General features: G+C 41.9%; 1 long non-coding RNA gene across 1 annotated transcript; it reads left to right on the plus strand.

The window, feature by feature from the left end:
• The first annotated feature begins 9,437 nt into the window (after nt 1-9,437).
• On the plus strand, nt 9,438-13,319 carry LOC112669040 (uncharacterized). The gene is made up of 2 exons (XR_007406568.1): nt 9,438-9,780; nt 12,382-13,319. It is a non-coding gene; the product is annotated as an uncharacterized LOC112669040 (long non-coding RNA).
• Nucleotides 13,320-18,611: the final 5,292 nt, after the last annotated feature.

Consider the following 18,611-nt stretch of genomic DNA (forward strand, 5'->3'; position numbering starts at 1 on the left):
TTGCCTAATTGTTTGGGGTACTGTGAGGATTAAATAGGTAATCTGTGTAAATAAATTAAAGCACCTGGGCACAGTAAAATGTCATTTAATTGTCACTGTTTTTGCTGACTATCGTTAAGGCAAAAAGGGCATGGAGAGGTCCAGCACAGCCCAAGGCCATGCTGTATGAAGTCATTACATCAACTCACTGATAGGGATGCAGCTGTTTTCTAATTGGCCCGAATTATGCAGTGTGTCAGCGGCCCAAGCAGAAAAATGACAGCCAGAACTTGTCCCTGCCTGTGTATACCTTGGTCTAATCAGCGCAGCAGACTCCTTCCTTCCAGCTTGTGATGTGATTATTCCCTTGGACAGAATGAGATTCAGACTGTTTAGATTCCATAACTAAATGTCCATTATGCGGTGTACTGAGCAGCAAGCAGGAAGATCACAGGGCCCTTACACAGCTGGAGCTGCAATTAGTGCTCTCAGGGCCACTTTGTCCCTGCTCCTCAGCATCCTCACCACTTCCTTCCCTGGTTCCCTCCCCCACCCTACTCCCGTGCCTACAACACAAATGGCAGTGGACACGGGGCAGCAATGAAGGATGCTTAAGCTCATATCTAAACCCTTGAACTGAGCCGAGCTGATAACCAGCAGTAGGTTTCTGATGGCCAGAGACAGTTGCAACCATCCCCAGCCACGCAAGTACTGCTGAGTCTATGGTAGGGTGTGTTTCTGGGTACCTTCCAGAATCCTCTCATCGCATGTCTACCAATCTCTTCCCCGCCTTTCCTTTCCTTCTCATACTTTCTTCCCTTCCCTTTGGAAGGCCTATCTTCCCCAGCAACCTCCCCCATGCCCACACAAATTCAAGGCATCCTTCCCTTTTCTATGTCCCCGGAGTAGCAAATGAACAGTAATTACTGTAATACTTGGCACATAGTAGCATGGTTGTTGAATTGTATTTCCCCCATACCTAATTGTGATCTCCTTCAAGGCTGACATTGTTTGTTTTTGCTGCGTACCCCTATGCCCAGGGATCTGGCACACAGCTGGGGAGAAGTTCACTGTAATCATCCTATGGATTTCTGCAGGGGTCTTTCTCACTCCTGAATGGACCACTGCCATATGTAACTGCATCCATCACAGTGAGGTACTGGCAGCCATCGAGGTCCTGGACACCCTGCATCAACCAAGGCAGAATTCCATAGTCTAGGGACAATTGGACAAAAACATGACTCATTCACTGTGGTTCAGGTAATAGAAAAAGGTGAATTGAAAGGCATCAGGCTTCAGCAAGAAAAAAAAATACTTAGAGAATAAAGAGAAGAGACTCAAGCTAAAATAAATTGTGTCTTCTGTGATCTTAAATATCACTTTTTCTGGTCTTGCCTGAAGCAAAAGAGATGAGATCTCTCCCTCCAGATGGTATAGTGCAGTAAGTAGTAAGAGTAGAGGCCAAGACTGAAAATCCAGTCTGTGGGTACTTGGGTACCCACAAGTACCCAACTGTGGGTACTTGGGCAGGTTTCTTCATCTCTCTGAGACTCAGTTTCCTCACTGCAAAAATATGGGTAATAGTATCTACCTCACTGGGTTGTTATGTGCGTTTGAAAAGATAATGTGTAATTATCATCAGTGAATACTAAAAGTGTTGGATGAAAGAGTGACGGGGGATATTTATACAACCTCAAAGTATTGCCCTGCAGATTACTTATGAATTACAAAGGAAGATGGTATCTTCACAGTGTGGGAATCATGCAAACACTGCCTTAACCCAGTGATCATAACATCACCAATGACGAGACAAAATGACATTTTCTGCCCCCTGATGTGACACACTGAGAAACACATAGTATCATTTATGTAATTATTTTTGCCAACAATATTTATTCCAAATCTTTCCATGAGGAAACATCAAAAAAAAATCCAAAATTGAGGGACGCTTTGAAAAATAACTAGCTTGGATTCTTCAAAACTGTCAATGGCATGAAAGGAAAAAAAGGCTGAGAAAGTGTTCTAGATTAAAGGAGACTGAAGAAGTATGAAATGTAAATGCAATATGTGATCCTTATTTAGATCCTAGATAGGTGGAAGGAAGAAAGAGAGGGAGGGAGAGAAGGGCGGGAGGAAGGATTACTATTAGGAAAATCAGAAAAATTTGAATAATGACTGTATAATAGATAATGGAATTGTTTTAATGTTAAATTTCCTCAGTGCAATAATTTTATTTTAGTAATGTAGAAGGAGGCTCTTGTTCTGAGGAGATATATGATGGAATATTTAGGAGTGAAGTGTCACAATGTCTGCAAGTAACTCAAATGATTCAAAAATAGAGAGGGAGGGAGGGAGGGAGAAAGAGAAGGAGGGAGAGAGTTAAAGCAAAAATGTGAAACGGTATAAGAAAGTAGGTGTAAGAATTAAAGCAATTAGTGAAACTTGATGTTTCATTGTACATTCTTACTATTTCTTATGGATTTGAAATGTTATCAAAGGAAAGATTTTGGGGGAAAGATAATGCATATAAAATTCTTGGCACTTAATAAGAGGTCATAAATAGTGAATATAATATGATGGTGATGATATCTAGATTTGACTATTAAAATTTAAAAATGACGGTTTTCTCCCCATATCTCAGTCCCTGATGTGCCATGTGAGATGGCCCAAGTCACTAAGCCATCTCTAAGGCAGGAGGGACATCAGATCCATATATGGGGAAAGCCTGAGTGGCCCAGGGGCTGAGTGTCTGCCTTCAGCTCAGGTCATGATCTCGGAGTACCAGGATTGAGTCCCACATCGGGCTTCCTGCATGGAGCCTGCTTTTCCTTCTGCCTATGTCTCTGCCTTTCTCTCTGTGTGTCTCTCATGAATAAATAAAAGTCTTTTAAAAAATTTTTTTAAAGATCCATATGTGGAACACTAGAGAGAAAAGGGGCACCCAAAAGGTGATAAAGATTACATGTAGAATGAAGCAATCAAATTCCACCCAGGGCTGGGATAAATCCATCTACATTACCACAGTCATGAGGATGACACTCCCTGATTATTCTGATTATTCCTGGTTATTCCTGAACACTTTCCTGACTTTTTTTTCCCTCTTTTTGTATCTGCTTTCAGACTCTGGTAAAATTATTGTCTCTCTGTACTTTTTGAATGTCCTATGAAACTTGAAAGCAGAAAGAAAGGTCTGTTTAAGAAGACTTGAAGAGAAGACAGGCACCATGGGATGGATAATACAATTCTACAAACATTGATTGAATACCTTCTTCTATGTCAGGTACTTGGCACAGATAGCAATAAGACCCTTTCTTGTTCTTGCTTGAAGGGCTCATAGCCTATCAGAGGAAAAAACAAGAAACTAAACAAGCCACATGAACTCTTTGTAAAGAGTAAAATGTAGTAGGGTCATTGTAAGTAGGCATTTAATAAGTAACTGTTGAATGAAAGAATAATTTAATGGATGGATGAATGGAAGAAAAAGTAGACCAGAGAATAGAGAGGTTGGTTGTGAATAACTCAACACAGGCAAAATAGAATTGCCCAGAGAACTGCCTCCTTCAGGCTGTATGTACAAGAAAGCTGCCAGTGGCTGGTTTGGTTTCCTGGAAGCCTTGTACAGGCAAGATAGTTTTACAGTGGAAACCCTGGAATCACTGAGAAAAATATAAAAGAGTAAAGAAAGCCAAAGCTTAAATAAGGAGTAACTGAAAACAGTACTTGAGTGGGACAACTTATACTCACTGCCATATTTTAATTTTGTCCTAATCATATCTTTCTGTAAGAACTGTAAGCCCTAGGTTATAATTAAGACATAGCCTAATAGTTACACTGTTGTTTTAATAAGGAGTTTTCTTTTTAGAAAAAGCAAAATAATATGGCTGAATCATGTTCTTCACCTCTTAGCCCTTCTCAGTCATGGAAAACTAGAATGAATGGATTCATCTTCCCTCCACATTTCCTCCAATTGGTAGGGAGACACCAACATTGTAGGCACACCTAAGAGAAATTGCCTGGCCTTTGGAGAATGTCTCCCTAATCCATCCAGAATAGATGACAGCAAAAGAAAGCAAAGGCTTATCTTACTGGGGAAGTGGTATGGTGTAGTAGCTAGTTGTGCTGATTTTAGAATCAGGCCCTGGCACTTTCCTTAATCTTTCTAAGCCTCAATTTCCTGATCTACAAAATGGAGGCAATGAAAGTATCTATTTAATAAAGTTGTTATAGCAATTAAAATTTAAAAAGATAAAAGTCAATTAGTAAGTACTCTGTCTCTTAGCAAGCACTCAATAACTATTAGATATCACTGAGACATTAGAAATAAAAGAAAAGCTGGTAATTGAGAGCTCCATATGTAGTGTTCAACTGACCCAGTCCCGGCTTGGTCAATTACTAGCTCACTTTGAACAAATTACTTCCCCATTCTGGGCTTCAGTGTCTTCACCTATAAAATAATTTTCATTATCTCCAAAGTGCCTTCCACTCTTAATTGTTTTACTATTAGAACAAGAGCCCAGAGAGAAAACAAAGTCAGCGCGGTTAAGAACAAGTACTATTTCCCATTGCAGGCTCTCACCATATGGCCAGAGTTGGTATTAAGTCTGGGCCCATGTTGCTACCTTGGAGGCATCTGATGGCAGAAAAACTAAATCCCACTAGACTTGGAGACCCTGGGAGAGATGTTGAGACCTCTTTGGATCCAATTATAATGCTTCTGATTCCACCTGCAGATGCTCTTTCTCCTCTAATGGCTGACACCATTGGCTCTGGTTATCTATACTCAACAGCCATTTCCTCCTTTCTGAAGATTTGACAAGGTAAGAGAGGACTTCATCACTGAGAGCAAATCATGATTGATTTAAAGTGATGTTCTCCTGCTCCCCAGGGAAGGTTTGAAAGAAGCTATCACAGTGCCAGGAGGGCTCCAAGGGCACTTAGTAATTCAGGGGAAAATTTCATAAATCTGATAAAATCATCCACAAAAATATCTATAGCTAACAATATACTTAGTGGTGAAAGACCACATACTTCTATCCAAAATCAAGAACAAATAAGGATGCCCTCTATCATCCCTCCTATTCACCGTAATACTGGAAGTTCTCCTCAGTATGACAAGACCAGAACAGGAAATAAAAAGATAAAGTTGGATCCTTACCTCACACCACACACACAAATAATTCAAAACAGATCAAGGACCTAAATGTAAAACCTAAAACAACAAAATTCTTAGAAGAAAACATAAGACAAACACTTCACAGCAATGGACGTGGCAATGATTTCTTGGATTTGACACCAAATGCACAGGTAACAAAAGAAAAAAAATAGACAAATCGGACCTCATGACAATTTTTTTAATGTGTACATTTGAAGACACTATCTACACAGTACAAATGCAGCCCATAGCATGGGAGGAAATATTTGTAAATCACGCATCTGATAAGGGACGAATATCCAGAATCTATACAGAACTCCTACAACTTAACAACAAAAAGAAACTCAAGGCAAAATTGGGCCAAAGATTCATGCAGATTTTTCTCCAAAGATACACAAATGGCCAATAAGCACATGAAAAGATGTTCACATCACTCATCATTAAGGAACTACAAATCAAAACTACAGTGGGATATCACCTCACACCCACTAGGAAGGATGCTGTCAAGAAAACAGAAAAACAAGTGTTGGCGAGCATGTGGAAAAATTGGAACCTCATGCACTGTTGTTGGGAACATCAAACGTTGCAGCCACTGTGGAAACCAGTTTAGACATTCTTCAAAAAATTAAAAATAGAATTACAGTATGACACAGTGCTTCTGGGTATAATGGTATAATCCAAAAGAATTAAAAGCATGATCTCGAAGAGATATTTGTACACCCATGTTCATAGCAACACTATTCACAATAGCTAAAACGTGGAAGCTGCCCAAGTGCCCATCAACAGATGAATAGAGGGATGCCTGGGTGGCTCAGTGGTTGAGCATCTGCCTTTGGCTTAGGGCGATATCCCAGTTGAGGGATCAAGTCCCACATCAGGCTCCCTGTGAGAAGCCTGCTTCTCTGCTTCTCTCTCTGTGTGTCTCTCATGAATAAATAAATAAAATCTTTTTTAAAAAAGATGAAAAGGTTAGCAAAATGTGATATAAACATACAATGGAATATTATTAGCATGAAAATATATCAACACTAAAGGAAGGAAAATCTGCAGAATACTATAACATGGATGAAATTCGGGGATATTAAACTAGGTGGATTAAGCCAATCACAGAAAAACAAATACTGTATGATTCCATTTAAATGAGGTACTTAGAGTAATCAAAATCATAAGGACCCACAGGAAGATGGTAGCTTGTAGGAGGCTGGAGGAGGAGAGAACAGGGAATTAGTGTTTAATAGGCATAGGGTTTCAGTTTTCCAAAAGGAAACGAGTTCTGGGGACAGATGGTGGTAATGGCTGCAGAGTAGTATGAGTATATTTAATACCACTGAACTATACACTTAAAAATGGTTAAGATGGTAAACTGTGTATTTTAGCACAATTTTTTAAACACAATTTTTTAAAAGGCGGAGAAGGCATACAGACTGGAAAGTAGAAAATAAAACACTCCTTATTGTATCCTAAGTGATTTTTTATGTAGATAATTCCAAAACATCTACAAAGAACCATTAGAATTAGTAAGTGTGTTGGGCAATGTTGGCAGACACAGAAAACACAAAATTCTGTTATATTTCTATATACTAGCAATGGATACATAAATACCAAAATTAAAAATACATTACCATCTATAATCACTCAAAAATGATAAGTATTTGGGCTTAAATATAACAAAACATGTACAGGACATGCATGCTTAAAGCTACAAAGCACTATTGCAATAAATCAAAAATCTAAATAAGTGAAAAGGCTTAGTGCTTGCATGGTTTGGAAGTCTCAACATAGTAAAGATGTTAATAATCCCTCAAATATATATACAGGTTAAAACAATTGCAATCAAATTCCAGCAAGATTTTTGTATGTACTCTTTGTAGACAAGAGTATTTTAAAATTTACATGGAAGAGGAAGAATCTAGAATAGGTAAAACAATGTTTGAAATGGAAGAATAAAGTGGGAAGAATCAGTCTACTCAATTCCAAGACATTGTATCATAATATATAGCAAAAGTAATCAAGACCATAGGGTATTAGTGAAGGGATAGACACATAGATCACTGAAATAGGAACGAGAACACAGAAACAGGCTGGCACAAATATGTTCCAGTGATTTTTGACAAACGCACAAAAACAGTTCAGTGGAGAAAAGATAGCCTTCCTCACAAATCGTGCTAGAGAAATTGGACATCTGCAGAGGGGAAAACGTACCTTGCCCTAAGCCCTACACAGCATACAAAAATTAACTCAAAATGTATTACAGACTTAAAGGTAAAACTATAAACCTTTCAGGAAAAAAAGCACAGGAGAAAATCATGGGATCCAGAGTTAGGGAAAGAATGCTTAGACTTGATGCCAAAAATATGATCCATAAAAGGAAAATTGATCAACTGGACTCCATCAAGATTTAAAACTTTTGTTTTGCAGAAGACCCTCCCAAGAGGATGAAAAAAAGAAAACAACTCATAAGAGGGAGACAATATTTGCAAACCACATATCCAACAAAGAGCTAGCATCTAGAATATATAAGAACTCTCAAAACTCAGTAGTAAAAACCAAACAACCCTATTAGAAAATAGGCAAAAATAGCAGACAAACATTTCAGCAAAGAAGATATACAGATGGCAAATAAGCACATGAAAAAGCGTGCAATGTCACTAGCCACTAGGGAAATGCAAATTGAAATCCCATTCAGATATCACGCACGCTTATCAGAATGACTAAGATAAAGTGTTGTGGCCACATCTGGTGCAGGTGAGGATTAGAGATGACCACTCACACATTGTCAGTGCCCATGTAAAATGGTACAACCACACTGGAAAACAGTTTGGCAGTTTAAAAAAAACAACAACACTAAACACGCAACTACCATATGACCCAGCATTTGCACTCTGGGGCATTTATCCCAGAGAAATGAAAAATTTATGTTCACACAAAAGCCTGTGCACAACTGTTCATAGCAGCTTTATTGACATTAGCCAAAAACTGGAAGCAACCCGGGTGCATCGGATGAGAGTTACCGTGGTATACCCACATAATGGTATCCTGCTCAGCAGTAAGACAAAACTCTGGATACTTACAACTACTTGGATACATACAACAACATAACTAAGCAGAATTATGCTGAGTGAGACAAAGGAAAAAATATCCAATCCCATAAGGTTACATACTGTGTGATTCCATTTATATAGCTTTCTTCAAATGATAGAATTTGAGAGATGAAGAACAGGTTAGTGGTTGCCAAGGGTGAAGGAGGGGAGTGACAGGAGGGAAGGACGTGGTGAGGCTATAAAATAGCAACCTCAGAGATTCTCATAATGGAAATGTTCTATATCTTTATGTGTCAATGTCAACATTCTGGTTGTGCAATTGTATGGAATCTCTGTGTATGAATTCTTACAATTCCATATACAGCTACAGTTAGCTCAAAATAAAAAGTTTAATTTTAAAAAATTGCACCAGCCTGCACTCGATAAATCTTCCTAGTGCCCCAGGAAGCCCCATAGCAGGATGGTGAATATTGAAAACAGCAAGAACCAGCCCTAAAGATGAGTAAGAGGAAAAAAGCCACTGGCTCCACATGCGGTCCAGAAGAATGTGCCCAGATATTTCACTTGCAGAAAGAAGAAAGGCAAATAATTACCATAAGGCTAATTTACGAAAGAAACCCCTTGCAGCCAGAATCCAAATGAAGCCAGAGGCTCCCTGCAGCCTGGCACACATTCAAATGGCGAGTCCTCACCATCCACGGCACAAAATTCCACCCCACCAACACAGACTTGGAGATTTGATCCATTTACGCCAAGTCAGCAGTTTGGACATATGGTTGCAATCTGAGACTTCCTGTGAGGTGCACAGGCCCTTAATATTTCTTATGGGAACTTTGTGGTTTGGGGTGCCAGGCCAGGGTGGGATTGAATTGAAGCTGGGTTGTGCAGAAACAAGAGTTTTCAAGGTCAGTTCTCTAGCCAGCAGGCTTTTGGTGTTGGGGGGGAGGGGGCTGCTCTCCATGGGTTTCCTCAGGAAAAGATCATTTGCGTGTGTTTCCCTCCTGTCAGAGAAGAAATGCCCCTCAGAAGCTTTCCACTTCTGCCTCTGCTGGGAGCCAGAGGAGATGGCACAAAGCCCACCCCTTCCCTCCCTTCCCAGTCCTCTATTTTCAACCCTCTGAGAGAAAGGGGACACCTGGATGGCTCAGCGGTTGAGTATCTGTCTTTGGCTCAAGTTGTGATCCTGGGGTCCTGGGATCGAGTCCCACATTGGGCTCCCTGCAGGAAGCCTGCTTCTCCCTCTGCCTCTGTCTCTGCCTCTCTCTCTCTGTCTCTCATGAATAAATTTAAAAAAATGAAAGAAAGAAAGAAAGAAAGAAAGAAAGAAAGAAAGAAAGAAAGAAAGAAAGAAAGAGAAAAGAAAGAAAAGAAAAGAAAGAAAAGAAAAGAAAGAAAAGAAAAGAAAAAAAGAAAAGAAAAGAAAAGAAAAAAGAAAAGAAAAGAAAAGAAAAGAAAAGAAAAGAAAAGAAAAGAAAAGAAAAGAAAAGAAAAGAAGAGAAAGGCTAGCACGAACGGCCATGCATAAGACACAGCCACTGCCTCCCCTCCCTGCCCCTGGATGGCTGCTGTGCCCACTGGCCCTGGCTTCTGCATGGGGACCCCTTTCACGTGAGTTGCTCTCAAATGAGCCATTCTCTTCCTCTGGTGCTTCTTGGACATTTCAAGTGATTCCTTAAAACACACACTAAGAATTAATGTTGTAATGTATTGGTTTGACCAGTCTCCCGGGTCGTCTGTTTCTACTGTTCTCCATTGCTCTTCCCAAGCAGATAACAGAGATCTGGGGAATCCAGTTCCTTCTTACTTAAGACTAATATCCTTTCAACCATTGCTTCTCTTCCTTTAAGCTTCAGGAAGCAAAAAATGGGAGTTTAGGAGGGAACACTCCCTTAAGCTACAGGCACAAACCCTTCCCCTGTGGCATCTGGACCAGAGCCCTAGCCCTCCCCATTCCCCCATCCCTTGGTCTCCAGGAGGCTGTCGTCCAAGGCCAGGTTCCAAGGCAAAGGAAAGCTGACTGGCTAATTTGCAAGAGGCTCTTGACAAGAGAGTCCTCCTCTGCAAACTCTGCTCCACCACGTGCAGCCCCACATCCTGGAAGCCTGTGGGCGTCCTGGAAATCAGCAGGGAGCCCAGGAGAGGGGGAAGATGCAGTCTTCCCAACAGAGATGTCAAATGAGTCAAATGCGCTTGCTCCAGAGGGGATGGGGAAGGACACAGAGAGAAGGCAAGTGAGAAACTAGACAAGAAAACAAATTGCCTCCGTGACTGAGAAGCCTGTGGCAGAAGGCTGCTGAGCTCCCAGCTCACAGGGATGAATTTTGGGTCCCGGTGAAGGACAGGGCAGCGGCCTCCAGAGGAGGGGAAGGGGGCCAGGGTGTAACCGCAGTGCTGCCCATCATCCCTCTTAGCTACACCACAAAGGCCATGTCTATGGCAGGAAAAGCAATGGAACAGGTCAGGTTTGGAGCCAAGTCCAGCCCCCGAGTAGATTATAGGATCTATAGTCCATGTCCTTCTATGCTCTTGCTTCCCCTGTGCGTGATTATAGGATCTATAGTCCATGTCCTTCTATGCGTCAGGTTCCTTGCTAGTAAAATAGGGGTATTAATACCCATCTCACGAGATGACTGTCAGGAGTCAACAGGAATGTTTTGCCAGAAGGAACAGAAAGCCTGACAGCCATGCCTAAAAGAATGAGCCTGAATGGCTGACTCGGTTAAGTGCCTGCCTTCGGCTCAGGTCATGATCTCAGGGTCCTAGGATTGAGCTCTGCATTGGGCTCCTCTCCACTCAGCAGGGAGGGAGCCTGCTTCTCTCTCTGCTGCTCCCCACTGCTTGTGCTCTCTCCTTCATGCTCTTTCAAATAAATAAAATCTTTTTTTTTTTTTTTAAAGAATGTTTTTCTCATGTAAGTCTAGAGGCAGACTTGCCAGGGTTCAGACACATGTTCAAATCTCATCAATTTTAGGAACTTTTTATTTCCTTTTGCGTAGTAACATCTGGGGAATTTGGATGTGCTTCACAAACAAATTATAATTTAATTAACAGCGTTTTATATTTCCTAATGGGACTTAAATAAGGATGTACTCTCTAATACTGATAGTGTTTCCAACGAGAGACAATATGTTATTACAAAGGGCCAGACAGTTCAGTGGCTTTCATCCTCACACTTTGCCTCATGGTTGCAAGGTGGCTGCTGTACCTTCGTGCATCACATCCACAGTACAAGCAAAAGGAAGAGAGGTGAGAAGGAGATAACAGGTTTTTTTCTTCATGAAACTTTATCTTTTTTAGTTAGGAAGAGATGTCCTTGCCAACAAATTTGCACTTATGTCTTATTGGCCAGGACTATGTTACATGGCCTTCTGTGGGGGTGCTGGGAAGTTGAGTTTTAGGTTCCCAGCCTCTATAAAAGAGGAAAGCAGAGGAGAAAGAAGGTGGTTGGGGCCTGAGTGCGCCAACCTGTCCTGCCTGCCTCAGTATGTAAAATAAGCAGCTCAGTCTCTGGCACATATAGAAGCTCACCAAATAGCAGCTCTTTACCTCCACACACAAAAATACAAGTGATTTCTGTCTAGGCTGAGGTAAGCCAGCCCACCAAGCAACTCCATTTCTTACTTGGAGCCCTGTAATCGAGACTCTCTAGGAATGCAAATGTGGTGTGCTCAGGAAAAAGTGATTAACACTTCTCTCCTTTCCAGCTCTGCAGAGCCATCTCTAAGCTTATGCACCAGAAGTTTCTAGTGCAAAATAGAAACTTCTGGTGCATGTTTTGCTTTTTCTCACAAATGGGGGTGTTTGCGGGCTTTTTGTTTTTGTTTTTGTTTTCCTTTACCACGCTAAGCCACCTTGCACTTTTGCTGCAGCTCCTTCTGGCCTCTGTGAGAATAAGCTGCAGGAGGGCATCTGAAACCTAGGCACTAGGTCATTCCTGTGAACATGCCCAGGTTTTCAAAGATAATGGGAGGGAGCTGACCTCTCTTCAGTTTCATGTCTGTTAACTCACAGGATCCTCACTGCGTATCTGCAAGCCAAGTATAAGCATTTCTCTTTGCCAAAACTACAACTCAGGGCAAATGTCCAGGGTTATCCAGCTGGTAGACAAGGAGCTGGGATGCAAATCCAGCTCTGTCTGGTGCCTATACCCTTCCTAGTGCAACCCCTTGCCTCCAGAAGTATTACTTTCTGTTTTCTTCTCCACTTTAGGTCCCAAACAGTCAGGCATCTCCTCCAACATCAGGAGCAGGTGGAAAGGTTGTCAGTTATGATGGAAAGCATGGGTGTTGTGGCTGCAGCTACCCCAAGACCTCTGCTCCTCAAGGAAGCTGGCCTCTGACTACTATGTGCTCGCAGGGCAGTGCGCTGAAGTGGCAAAGACTATCAGAATGTGACCTCTGGGATCCCTGGGTGGCGCAGCGGTTTGGCGCCTGCCTTTGGCCCAGGGCGCGATCCTGGAGACCCGGGATCGAATCCCACATCAGGCTCCCAGTGCATGGAGCCTGCTTCTCCCTCTGCCTGTGTCTCTGCCTCTCTCTCTCTCTCTCTCTCTGTGACTATCATAAAAAAAAAAAAAAAAAAAGAATGTGACCTCTGAGGTCACTCAGTCCAACGCCCTCAGGGAACAGATGAGGAAGCGGGCCCTGAGAGACAGGTGAATGGCAACAGTAAGAAGAGAGACTAGAACTCAAGCCTCTAAACTTGTAGGCCATTTGCTTTCTCCAGTGAAACAAGCTCCTGATGGTTTTCAGGCTCTAAGGTGGCCTCTCCCAGTCAATCAACAGGCCAGGCTGGAACGCCACCCCAATGAGCCTACTTAGAGACTTTAATGCATTCGCTTAATATTTCTAGAGCACTTATCACAGGCCAAACACTAGAGATATAGCAAAGAACAACAAAGATAATGATCCAAGACTCGTGGAGCTTGTATCCTAGTGGTGCAGACAGAGCAGAAGCAAATAAATGGAAACAAGAAGATAGCTGATATCAGATAGTGACAAATTCCACAGAAAACAACCCAGAAAGAAGACACAAGAGAGTGACCGGGGTGTGCTTCAGAGCTGGGGTCAAGGTCAAGCTCTCCAGGGGCTGATGTCTAAGCTGAGACCTGAATGACAGGAAGAAGGAGCAGGTGTAGATCTCGGAGGGAGAGCTGTCCTCACAGAGTTCACAGCAGGTGCAAAACCACTGAGTGGGGGTGGGGGAGGAGCTTGACTAAGAGGAGCCCACTGGGGCCTGAGTTTAGGGAGAGAGAAAAGCGACAAGGTAAGAGATGCAGGCCAAGGGCTCCCTCAGGCCAGGGAGAGAATTTGTTTTTGCTCTCAATACAATAAGAGGTCACTGGACGGTTTTAAGTACATAGGTGCCATGGTCTCACTTAAGTGTTGAATAGATCATTCTGGATGCCCTGGAAAGAAGAAGAAAGGGGGCAAGAATAGGAAGAGGAAGATGAGTGGTCAAGCAATGACAGCAGTCTTCTAGGGCATACGCCTGTCAAACCATAGAGCTGGGGTTCTCCTAAGGCAGCTGAGCAGGCTGCACCCAAAGCCAAGCATGCCTTTCAGGTATCCTCTGAAGTTATGCATTGTGGGTCTGGCTTTTCACTCCCTTGTGATTCTTAAAGACACACCCTTATGTACTCAAGTCAAAGGAGCAAAATAGAAATCCCTTCACACTATTTTCTGCCTGAAAGGAAGACAAACAAACCACAAATCACTACGTCTAGGACTGGATCATTAATTATGCAGTGAAGTATGTGGAATAATAAAATCTAAAATACACTTGTACCTTTAAATAACTCATGTCCATTGGAAAATATATTAATCCTTTGGTTATTGGCCCTGGCACTTAGAAAAGAAATAATGGGTAATCCAAAAAAATCATCTTCATAATTTGTATTTGGGTTAAACATGCACTTAATGATGAGTATTCAGAGGCAAGTTGGAGCTATTCAATGGTCAGTGGTATTTTGGTTCATATCGTTGTCCAAATTGAATCATAAATGTTTTAAAAAATATTCCCTCTCTCATCATATATTTGTTGTATGCCCATTACACACCAGGCATACTGGGTCCTGGAGCAAACAACCAATATGTTCCCTGTCTTTGTGGAACTTACAATCTAATGGCTGGGCAGACATTGAGCAAGAAAAACACACAGAAATAGGCAGCTACAATTTTTAATAAGGCCTGTAATAGAAAAGAGCAAAGAGAGGGGCACCTGGGTGGCTCAGTGGTTGAGTGTCTGCCTTTGACTCAGGTTGTAATTCCAGGGTCCCGGGATCGAGTCCTGCATTGAGTTCCGCAAGGAAAGGCTGCTTCTCCTTCTGTCTATGTCTCTGACTCTGTCTCTCAGGAATAAATAAAATCTTAAAAAAAAAAAAAGGCAGAATAATGTAGAGATTCTCATTTAGATCATGAGGGTCGGAGAAAGCTTCTATGTTGAAACTCTAAGATGGCCAGGGACCACTGTGGCAGTTGACACACTTCCACTGCTCCCCCACCTCATCCTTATTTCCTACCTCTCTTCCAACAAATACTTGCCCTGGGACTCAATCTCCTACCCCCTCATTCTTCTCTCCCAACGCCATGTCCTCTAAGCTCTGTGACCCCAAGTGCAAACAGACATCCCTCAGAGCCATCATATGGAATTGAGGGGCCAGGAGCCAGGCTGCTACACAGAAAGGATCATGGAACTTCTTGGTCTGATTCTCACACAGGGTCTCACTCCTTTTATGACTCTTGGGGATTGCTTCCTCTCTCCAGAAGTGTCAATGTCCCCCCGTCTGTCAAGTGGAAGGAAGTACACTGTCCCTGGAGTCCCCAGGGCAGCTCCCAGATGTCCTTGGAGGGTCCCAAAGCAGACTGGCAGCCCCCAGGCCAGACTGAGAGCAGAGAGTCTGAGAGCATGAAGGAAAAACCCTAATCCCTCTGGGTCCCCTACAGACTAAGCCTTGGGCAGGGCCAGATCCCATGCAAGGCTCCCAAAAGACTTCTTTTAAAAAGCTACCCGCTAGCCCCTGACATTTCTCCCTACCAGGTTTCAGAAACAAACCCTTGAGACCACAATGAGGAATGTGGTAGGAATAAAGTGATTGAAGAAAGTGTGTGGATTTCATTTCTGGATGCAGCGCTTGATATAAAGTCAGATATGAGTTGCTTACAGTCCTACACTTATCTCCTCACTCAGCCAGCCTTCCCCTCACCCTCAGCCTCTATCCTGTGAGTCTGGCCAGAAACACTCTTCATTAGCACAAAATCCTGCAGTGGCAATGTGACTTCTGCTGACAGAGACCCAGGCTAGCTGTAGGCAAGAAGAGGAGAAGATAAATCTTTTTTGCCATTTCCTATTGCCCGCCCCTCCCAGGCTCGGTTCTGCTATCTCTAGAGTAGGATTGGGGAACTGCCAAGGAAAGCAGCTGATGGAAGGAGAGGTCAGGGAGGGGAGCTACCATGGACCTGAATGAAAGGAAAGAATAGGGGGCATACACATGATTCACAGGAGGGAGGTAGCCCTAGTCTGGGCTCTGGTTGCTGTTCTACCAACACCGACTGGGTGATACCACATCCCTCTCCTGATGGGAAATGAGATCACCCTAGACAAACTTCAAGCCATCTTCCAGCTCTAAACTTTAAAATGCTCAGCGAATGCTAATTTCTACAGCTGTGCTCATCACACATGTACCATGAAGGAAATGGGACAGGCCACAGGCTGTGGGGATCACTGTTTGATAAAAAGGGCATGCACCGGTGCTGCTTTGCCTGCCTGTCAGGAGCAGTACACCTGATGAATGATGACTAAGAATTTGACACACTCCCAGGGACTTTGGTGGACTGTAGCACAGAGGTGAAGGATCCAGGGCTATTCATGACATTTGGGGACTGGGGCCAGGGCAGCCCACATCACTCCAGCATATCCAGTACACTTAAGAGCCACCACCTCAACTGACCAGATTTGAGAAATTTATTTTAACAGCGTTTTAGACTAAGCCTGAATCATATTGCAATGCTATCGGCAGAGTCTCTTGATTGTTTTATAATTCACATTTACTTCAGTCTATTATTGTCCATCACTGCACCAGGTGCTGGAGAAGTAAAGATGAATAGAATCCAGTCCTTGCTTTCCAGCAGTTCCCAACTGACCTGCTGGAGCACCCTGGGGTGTCCTGAACCATTAGTCTAAATGGTACCTTTTGCACAACCCCTTCTGGGCAGGCAGTCTGATGGGCACACAGTCTGATGACAGATTATAGCCAGTCATTGGTCTCCCTTTGTGTTTTCAGTTGAGCACCCTGGTACAGTGAACAATCTGCACAACTGATCCTGGTGGTCATGATGAGATGTCAAATTTCAATCAATGTCTCACATATACTTTTGCTCTAATGTGAAATGCACATTAGCAATGTCTGTCAAATGGAACCCAGGGCCCCAAAGTCACATGATAGTGGAGAGTGGAGGAAGCTGGCTATGAGAAGAGGTAAGAGCTATAAAACCTAGGCAACATGATGGCTTTTGGAACGCAAGAAAATGTAACATATGAGATATACAAGAGCAGGTATTCATAGCAGCAAACTAGTATTAGAGGGATAGCAAACGATAGTGTGGTAAGGGTGGATGCTTTCGAACTCACTGTAAGACCCAGTTATACTGCAGCAATAATTGCACTATAATTATTCTTGACTTATTTATTTATTTTTTTAGTATTTTAATGCCTTGAAGTGTGCCGCACACAATAAAATTAGTAAAGTAAACAAAAAAAATAAAAAATAAAAAGGTTGGAAACTACCAAGCTCGTGGAAAAGAAATGTATAAGAAAATAATTCCAGCTCTGTGCTTGAGTTCTTACTGGATACATGAGATCAATAGGGGCAAGGCACTTAGTTCTACCTAGAGAGGTCAAGGAGGGACTCCAAGAAGTGGTGTAATAAAACAAGTTTTGAAGGTTGAGTAAGAGTTCACCAAGGATATAGGGCAAGAAAGGCTTCCAAGTCATGGGAACCTCTTGGGCAAATATGTGGAAGAATGAACAAATTTTGTGTGCTGAGCTGCATATGGTGGTATGGCTGGAGAGGGCAGAAAGAGTATAAGAGTGTCAAGAGCGGAGGTTGAAGCCAGCTCACAAAAGAATACTAAGAGTGTGACTCCTGTCTTATTCTTGTCTCAAATTCAAACTCTCACACCACCCCAGCAGAAAACGTAGGATCATTCTGAAGATCCACATGACGGAAATTTCTCTGGAGTCAATAAAACACTGTTTAATTTTTTAACTTGGGTAGTTACTACCCGTAGCACTACTAAATAGCTGACAGAAATATCAAGGAGCCACTTCTGCTGAGTAGAAGGCTACATTTGGATTAGCTTGTATGACCCATGAAAATGTGGGGCCTCTTGTTTGAAAATAATTAGAAATTTTAAGACAGTAACAACAGAGCATTAAATGAAGTGCAGGTCCTGTTGAAGCATGGAGCCCTGTGCAGGTGGCCTGCCCATAGGACCAGCCCTATGGCTGAGGGAGACCAGAAGGCCTTATTAGAACATTTTCTCTCTATTGGATTTATTTCTTTGGGTAAGAGAGAAGGATGGGGGATAAGAGAGATTGAGAGGCCATTTCAAAGCATCAAAAATCCTTTTTTTTTTTTAGCTGAATTTTCAACATCCAGTATGTTGAAAAATAATATACAGTCATGCTGTATATTACATCTGCATAACTTATTAATAAATAGAAGTTTGTACATTTTGACCCCCTTCACTCATTTCTCCTCCCACAATCCCACCTCTGGCACCCATCAATCTATTCTCTATATCTATAAGCTTGGTTTGGGGACTAGTTTGGAGTGTTTTAGATTCCAGTGTAGAAATGATATCATATGGTATTTATCTTCTCTGACTCACTTAGCATAATGCCCTCAAGGTCAGTCTTATTTCTATTCTTCCAGTATTTACCTTTAATTTTTTTTTCAGCAGAAGCAGTTTTATTTCCAACAATGTGTGATTGTCAACTGATAATTACTTTATCTTGTCCTTTTTTTTGTTTCTGTTCATTTCAATTTTAACTAAGTTTAAGTTATACAGATATTTTCTCCTTGTGAAAAACTAACATTATAAGTTTGATCAAGTTCCTCTTTAACTACATCCCCAATCCTCTCTCAGAATGTAATGACCATATTTATTTTTGAAACATATTCCACCAAAAAAATAAAAATAAAAAAAGAAACATATTCTACCTACTTTTTGCATTACATGCATTACATTATACATATTTACATATATATTTACATATGTGTATATGTGTGTGTAACTGCAAAAAATATATATTTTCTGCTATTCTATTTATTGAAATTTATCATGAAAACACAGTTGATTAGCTAGGCAAAGATATATAGGAAAAAGTTTGCATAACCATATTGGAAATACTTATTTTATTGAAAACATCCTAAATAT

This window comes from Canis lupus, chromosome 27 (genome assembly GCF_003254725.2).
Source record: "Canis lupus dingo isolate Sandy chromosome 27, ASM325472v2, whole genome shotgun sequence".
Lineage (NCBI taxonomy): Eukaryota > Metazoa > Chordata > Mammalia > Carnivora > Canidae > Canis > Canis lupus.